Source organism: Podarcis muralis, chromosome 10, assembly GCF_964188315.1.
Source record: "Podarcis muralis chromosome 10, rPodMur119.hap1.1, whole genome shotgun sequence".
Lineage (NCBI taxonomy): Eukaryota > Metazoa > Chordata > Lepidosauria > Squamata > Lacertidae > Podarcis > Podarcis muralis.
In genome coordinates, this window is record NC_135664.1 from 23,786,483 (window position 1) to 23,793,795 (window position 7,313).

At 45.0% G+C, this 7,313-nt stretch overlaps 1 long non-coding RNA gene across 1 annotated transcript in view; it reads right to left on the bottom strand.

The window, feature by feature from the left end:
• Positions 1-5,746: 5,746 nt before the first annotated feature.
• The window catches only part of LOC114605504 (uncharacterized), a 47,871-nt gene continuing 46,304 nt past the window's right edge, over positions 5,747-7,313 (bottom strand). Inside the window, exon 10 of the long non-coding RNA XR_003708586.2 lies at positions 5,747-6,607. This is a non-coding gene — a long non-coding RNA (uncharacterized LOC114605504). The remainder of the gene's footprint in view (positions 6,608-7,313) is intronic.

A 7,313-nucleotide genomic window follows, 5' to 3' on the forward strand; every position in this document is an offset into this window, starting at 1 on the left:
GTTTGGAATCCATTCTTACAAATACTGTAATAAATTAAGGCCTGGAGAAGTACAATAACAGCCTTGTAAAATATACAGTTAGGGGGTTATCCCCTTCCTCCCCTTTATTTTCTTTTCTACACAGGTTCTGTTTCTCTTTTTCTCTCTTTTATTTACATCTCACTATCTTTAGTGCACATATAATTATGTACTTTTTGAACTTTCAATAAAGATGTTAAAAAAAACAACTTAAAAGGCACTATAATTTCAGTTATGTTTCTCCCAGGACAACATCCAGAGGATTGCAGCCTAATCCTCCTTTAGCAGTAATGAAACTGGGTGCAAAATTCCTTGCTTAAGGTTAGAAAGGAGTAGTATGCACACGCAGGTGAGAGCTCTGTGCACATGATGGAGATTTGCACTGCTAATCAGGGATTGCCAGGGACTGGCTGGATGCAGAAGTGGAGGCAGGCAGCAGCTGGGGGACCCCCAAGGGAAGAAGGCTCAAAGCCAGGGGAATGGTGTTGGGATCACAATGTGCAGTCAGAGAGAGAAGAAGGGGCAAACTGGGAAGAAGAGGTGTCATTTACTGAGCAGGAAGAGGCTGCGGCAAAGAGCAGCCCAGAAGCAGAAGGTGATCAAGAGGTAGAGTTGAGATAGGCTGCTGAAGAAGCCAGGGAGTCTCCCCCTCCTGCTGTGACCAGCTTCCCTCCCCACTGGTCTCCCAGAACATGCAGAGAGATGAAGCTGATGGAGCAAAGAAAGACAAGAAATCGAAGTCTTAGGCTGGTATGGGGAGGAGTCTTAGAGAACGGTTGGGAAAGCTATATATCTGCAAATAAAATGTTTTAAGTGCCACATACTAATGCGACACTAGATGGCGATGGTGGGCCTTATAGAAAATTCAATTTATTTTTAAAAAACACTTTTAAAAAAGCATTTTCAGAACATTTTTTATATTCCACCCTACTGGGAAGAGTTGCTGTGATCACTAGGTCTGCACTGTTTTGGTTACTTTGAATAAAGCATTGAAACCAGTGTTTTTTTATTGCTGACCTACTCCTGACATTTTGCTAGAAGAGCTGCAACAGGATGGTGATCCATGGCACTCTTTCGTTGCCTCACTGGGTGTCAAACCTGCTGCAACAAACGCATCAAAGAAGAAGAAGAAGAAGAAGAAGAAGAGTTTGGATTTGATATCCCGCTTTATCACTACCCAAAGGAGTCTCAAAGCGGCTAACATTCTCCTTTCCCTTCCTCCCACACAACAAACACTCTGTGAGGTGAGTGGGGCTGAGAGACTTCAGAGAAGTGAGACTAGCCCAAGGTCACCCAGCAGCTGCATGTGGAGGAGCAGGGAATCAAACCCAGTTCACCAGATTACGAGTCCACCGTTCTTAACCACTACACCACACTGGCACCACAAAGGAAGCCCTGGATATTTGCTTGAACTGCATTTATTCTGCATGTGTTTATAACTTCATTATGCCACGGTAAAAATTATCCAGCATTCCTAAAATACATGTTAGGTGTACACCTGAAGTCACAGACATGTCCACCACATGCAGAGACCCAGTGTTCCCTCTTAGAATCACAGAATCATAGAACTGTAGAGTTGGAGAAGACCCAATGGTCTTGTAATCCTGCAATGCAGGAATCTCGACTTTGGAGGAATTGAAACTTTTGAGTAGAGTCAGGATGTATGTCCATTAAGAACGTGTGTATATACTTTAAGCCCCAAGCCTACTAAATAACTTATCACACCAGGAAATAGAAAAAAAGATTGGTTTATTACACAGAGAGGAAAGGGACAGAGTATATGGGTGCTGCTTAAGACAATAAGGTTACAAATATGTGGGCAGCAAATAATCATTCAGTGCATACACACAACTTAGTCCTAAAGATTGAGAGAGTCCCTAACTACCCAAAAGCCTAGAGAGGGAGAATAAAGTAAAAATAAAAGGAAGACTAGGGGAGGGATCTACCTAGTCTTGAAGCAAGCTAACAACAACAACAATTTATTATTTATAACCCGCCCATCTGACTTGGTTTCCCCAGCCACTCTGGGTGGCTCCCAACAGAATATTAAAAACACAATAAAACATCAAACATTTAAAACATCTCTATACACGGCTGCCTTCAGATGTCTTCTAAAAGTCAGGTAGTTGTTTATTTCCTTGACATCTGCTGGGAGGGCGTTCCACAGGGCAGGTGCCACTACTGAGAAGACCCTCTGCCTTATTCTCTGTAACCTCACTTCTTGCAGTGAGGGAACCGCCAGAAGGCCCTCGGCGCTGGACCTCAGTATCCGGGCAGAACTATGGGGATGGAGATGCTGAGAACAAAGTGAGGAATTTGAGTTCTGTGCCATCTGCAAGAGTTAAGTTCAACTGAAATCTCTCACCCATTCCTTATTCCTTTGGTCCAGGGTCCAGCAAAGTCTAGGGCTGATTCTTAAGACATTGAGGAGCAAAGAAAGGGGTCTCGTTTGACCTGCAACAAAGTTGTTGTGTTGTTGTTCAGTCAGCCAACTGTGCCCACTTTCAGGATATGCCATTCCATCCATCTTTCCCTATTTTGTCCACTCCAACCCAATGGCAAGCAAGCATTCAATGGCCTCTTCACATCCACAGTCTTTAATGAGCTGTATTCCCCCCCCCCCCTATAATTTTTGTTTAGTGCTTCTGCAAACCTTGGGGTATCCTTAGTCCACTGATACCTCCCTCTTGTTTGGGGGGATGGAACCTTTCAGGGAACTGCCATCGGAGCCAGGAGTGGAGGCAAGGCTCCCAAGCGATGCCGGAGAAGGGCCCAGCAGGGAGAGAGGGGACTCATCGGCCGGGGAAGGAAATCAGCGTGACACCAGGGAGAAAGGGGGGCAGAGGAGGGCTTCGGAGAGATGGCTCCAGGACTCTTCGCCAGAGACCAGCGGGGAGAGCACGGGTCCTCCGCTGCCCACACCCACCCTGCGCAGAAGACTTCCGCGCAGGGAGGCTAGGCGGAGACTTGGCGTCAAAGAACTTTTATGCTGGAAGAAGTTCAGGAAACGCCCACTGACGGATTCTGCCAGTGACTGAGACAGCCGCGGAGTCAGGGCTGTCCAGCCAGGGAAAGGTTTAACCAGGCAACCTGGCCAAGAGTGGCGGCAACTTACGCACGAGCAACCCCAATTTCCATTACAGAACCATTTTGATAACATAAGGATCCACAGTCAGAGAACAGAGTTCATTGTTTTTATATATAACGGCTATATATAAAATGGTTGCACAAATGGTTATTTTCATCCTGTGTTCTAGTAACTCATAAATTCTATATTTTTAACAAAATAATTCATGTGAATAAATGCCAAAACCAGAAAGGGAAGCACGTCAACAAGGGCAAAGAACTTGGGTATCTGAAAGCTGATATCCAACTCTCTCTCTCTCTTTAAAGCACAGATAAATTTGAATCAGCAAATGCTGTCCATCATCTTAACACTTGGACACAAAATGAGGAGTTATAACAAGCACTGGTTGAAGTGGGAAAAGCTGAATGTGATGGATTATCCAGCTGCAAAAACAGACTAGAAAAGTGCTACAGAGCACTCACCTTACTGAATTTCACCTAATAAACCACATGTACATACTGTGCAAAATATTGTTAGATTTCAAAGCATCATGGCTGCGTGCTGTTTTAATCATTCATGATGAACATTTGGTCCTTTTTTAATGTATGAGGTGATTCATATTACTTATGAATAGATCTCTCTCTTCTTTTCTGCCCTTAAAAAAATAATACTAAAATAAGGTAGATGGGTGGGTTAAATAAAGTGGACATGCGAGTTAAAATCAAAGACCAAATGAAGAGGTTTTGGAATGCAGGGGGATAAAGAATTCAATTAACCATTAGAAAAACAATTCTCCACTGTGGGTGGTAGACTAACAGTTGCTGGAGGGAGAATCGCTGTTGCCTTCAGGTCCTGCTATTGGGTTTCCCATAGGTATCTTGTTTGCCACTGTGACAACAGGATGTGCAACTAGATGGGCCACGGGCCTGATGTAGCAGGATCCCCTTATGTTCTTAACCCTGCGATCCAGTAGACTGCATGTGCAGCTGAACCCTACTATCACCTATGGCAGGGACTGACTTTGGTAATCTTTCATAATATTGTGCGCAGTGCAAGGCCAAGATTGATCCCCCCCAAATGGATCTTCTCAGTTACACGCCCCCTCGGCTTGGCACCCTGTGTGACGGAACCACCCACACCGCTGTAAATCCAGTGGAAGCCAAAGGACCACATACACGTTGTTTTTTTCCAATGGTAGAATAAATAAACCTCAGCTGCACTCACAATAATCACTAGAATGCAATGACATTTCATTCCGAAAGGTATAGGATGCCAGCCCAGTTAGATAAACATTTAAGATATCAATTGAGCCGGGAGACATGGGATTTCATTGGGCTTACTTCCATTCCAAGCTCACTCTCAACATTTTCAGAACACATAGCAGACTTAAGTCCTGCTCAGCTAGTGCTTCAAGTCCTCTGAGCAAGACTTATTTGGAAGAGGGAGAAAATTATTTAAGACAGAACTGAAAGCAGCCAACCAGACTGTAGTGCAGGTACAGGAAAACTGTGGCCCTCCAGATGTTGTTGGGATTCAACTCCCATCAAGCACATCCAGCATGGCCAATGGTCAGGGATGATAGGAGTCGGAGTCCAGCAACATTGGGGAGACACCCTTGCTATGGAAGATCCAGGATTCAAAAAACAGAACTGAGCACTGATGTGTTTTCCTGTTATTTTTATTTATTTTTGTTTGTATGTATGGTGCATTGCTCAAACCTTAGCTATAATAATAATAATAATAATAATAATAATAATAATAATAATAATAATAATAATAATACACACCAGAGGTAGAAGCAACCAAGGACCTCTGGACGGTTAGGTCCAGTCAAAGACGACTATGGGGTGCGGCGCTCATCTCGCTTTCAGGCCGAGGGAGCCGGCGTTTGTCCACAGACAGCTTTCCGGGTCATGTGGCCAGCAGGACTAAACCGCTTCTGGTGCAACAGAACACCGTGACGGAAACCAGAGCGCACGGAAATGCCATTTACCTTCCCACCGCAGTGGTACCTATTTATCTACTTGCACTGGTGTGCTTTTGAACTGCTAGGTCGGCAGCAGCTGGGACAGAGCATCGGGAGCTCACCTCGTCACAGGGATTTGAACCGCGGACCTTCCGATCGGCAAGCCCAAGAGGCTGTGGTTTAGACCACAGCGCCACCAGCGTCCCTACTGAGGGCTAAAGATATCCACTTGGTGGCAACAGCGAAGCTCAAAGATGGCTAGGCTTGCTGGCTTGCTCACTGTCCCCACTCATTGCTTCTCTGAGTTGTGCTGCCACAGTGTGAATGCTGTTTCAATTTGAACTAGCACTGAATAAAGCAAAATGTGCGGACACAAAGAAAGGCTCCCCCATGTCAGTGAGAGGCCATGATGCGGCCATTATCCCTATGCATGAAAAGCACTGGGAGAAGGGAGAAAGTAAAGGTAAAGGGACCCCTGACCATTAGATCCAGTCGTGGCCGACTCTGGGGTTGCGGCGCTCGTCTCGCTTTATTGGCTGAGGGAGCCGGCGTACAGCTTCCGGGTCATGTGGCCAGCATGACTAAGCCGCTTTTGGCGAACCAGAGCAGCGCACGGAAACGCCGTTTACCTTCCCGCCGGAGCGGTACCTATTAATCTACTTGCACTTGACGTGCTTTCGAACTGCTAGGTTGGCAGGAGCAGGGACCAAGCAATGGGAGCTCACCCCGTCGCGGGGATTCAATATGCATATGTTAATTCATGGGGAGGAAATGTGTGATCATATTTTGCTGTGGTTCACATTTTGGAAGTCAACCTCTCCCCAACACATACAATCATGTGCCTTCTTCACACATTAAGTCTTTTAAAAAACTATTTCCCCCTACCCAGAAAAATCTGTGGGGGCAGGGGAAGAGGGGGAAGGCCGTGTGTGAAGTGTCTCTTAGTGGACTCCAGACCTTGTATGCTTCGCTTTGTAGTTAGTTGTCTCCTGAGGCACGCCAGAAAGGGCGCTGAGCTCACTACCTACGAGGAGATGTTTAGCACGGAAAGAACTTCATCCTGCAGGAGCTTGCGGAAGTGATCTGGCATGCCAAGGAGATTTTCAAAAAGAGCAGAAGTGATGGGGGGGAGGGGGGAAATGCAGAATAGCAACGCGCTACATTCATCCTACAGAGATGACAACACCGATTCTTCCCTGTGCGTGTTTTTTATTCAAGGTCTGTTTAAATATTCTTTGGAGTGCTTCTGACACTAAGCGTCAGACCTAGCATAAATAACAGATGAAGCTCGTTGTCCAGATTAATTTCAGGCTGCTTTTAACACCGCTAGTTCAAATGATCCCAAACTTGCAAACTTCTACCTGTATATGCTCTGAGAAGTTTTGAGCAGTCAGGTTCTATTGTTCCGACGTTTCAACACTGTCATCGAGGAAGCAAATGGAAATCCCACGGCGCTGACCTTGGAGACAATTTGCGGAGCTGGCCCTTTTGCTGGCGACCGAGAGGGGCTCCTTCAGCAGTCTTGCGCTGAAAGCAAAGTAACATCACATATACCCCTGGGAAGCAAAAGAGGGAGAAAAAGAGAAAGTCTCATCAAGTTGCTCATCAAGGTGGTGTCTCAAACAAGGAAACGTTTCCATATATAAGGCATGACAAGCAACTTATTTCCACCAATTTGCTGTGTTTGCTTCTGCGTTGCAGCACCTTTTCCTTTCTGTTTTGTTTTAATGTGCTTCTCACGAGAGGATGCTTGTTAAACCCACTGCCTGGCAGCCTGTTTTCTCCCTGCAAGTTGCAAGTTGGGAAGCAAAACAGAGGAGGCAGGAGCGGAATCGCGACTATCAATTGACTGACAACAGCCCTTCTCCATTATTAGTGCTTGTAGGCTGCCAAAAAACTAATGTACTTCAGGATATCAAATGTAATTAATTCAGGACCTCAAATCTCCAACATAAATGGTTTCCGGTTTGGGTGGGAGGTCTAGAACGGGGGGGGGGGGGGGGGAGAGAGAAAACCTTTTGCACAACTACCTATAATTTGAAAAAAAGGGTATAAATTAAACATTCTTTGATAATAATATGCAATGACAGTATAATCATATGCTAACATTTAATCACCTTTCATATACAATATTGCTCTGATTCTTCTTTAAAATTTTATGCTGTATATTGCTGTACATCTTTCTTGCTGATTGATTCCCTTTATTACTCCTGATTTTATTTATGTGGCTAATTTTTTTTCTTCTTTTTCTTTTCAATAAAA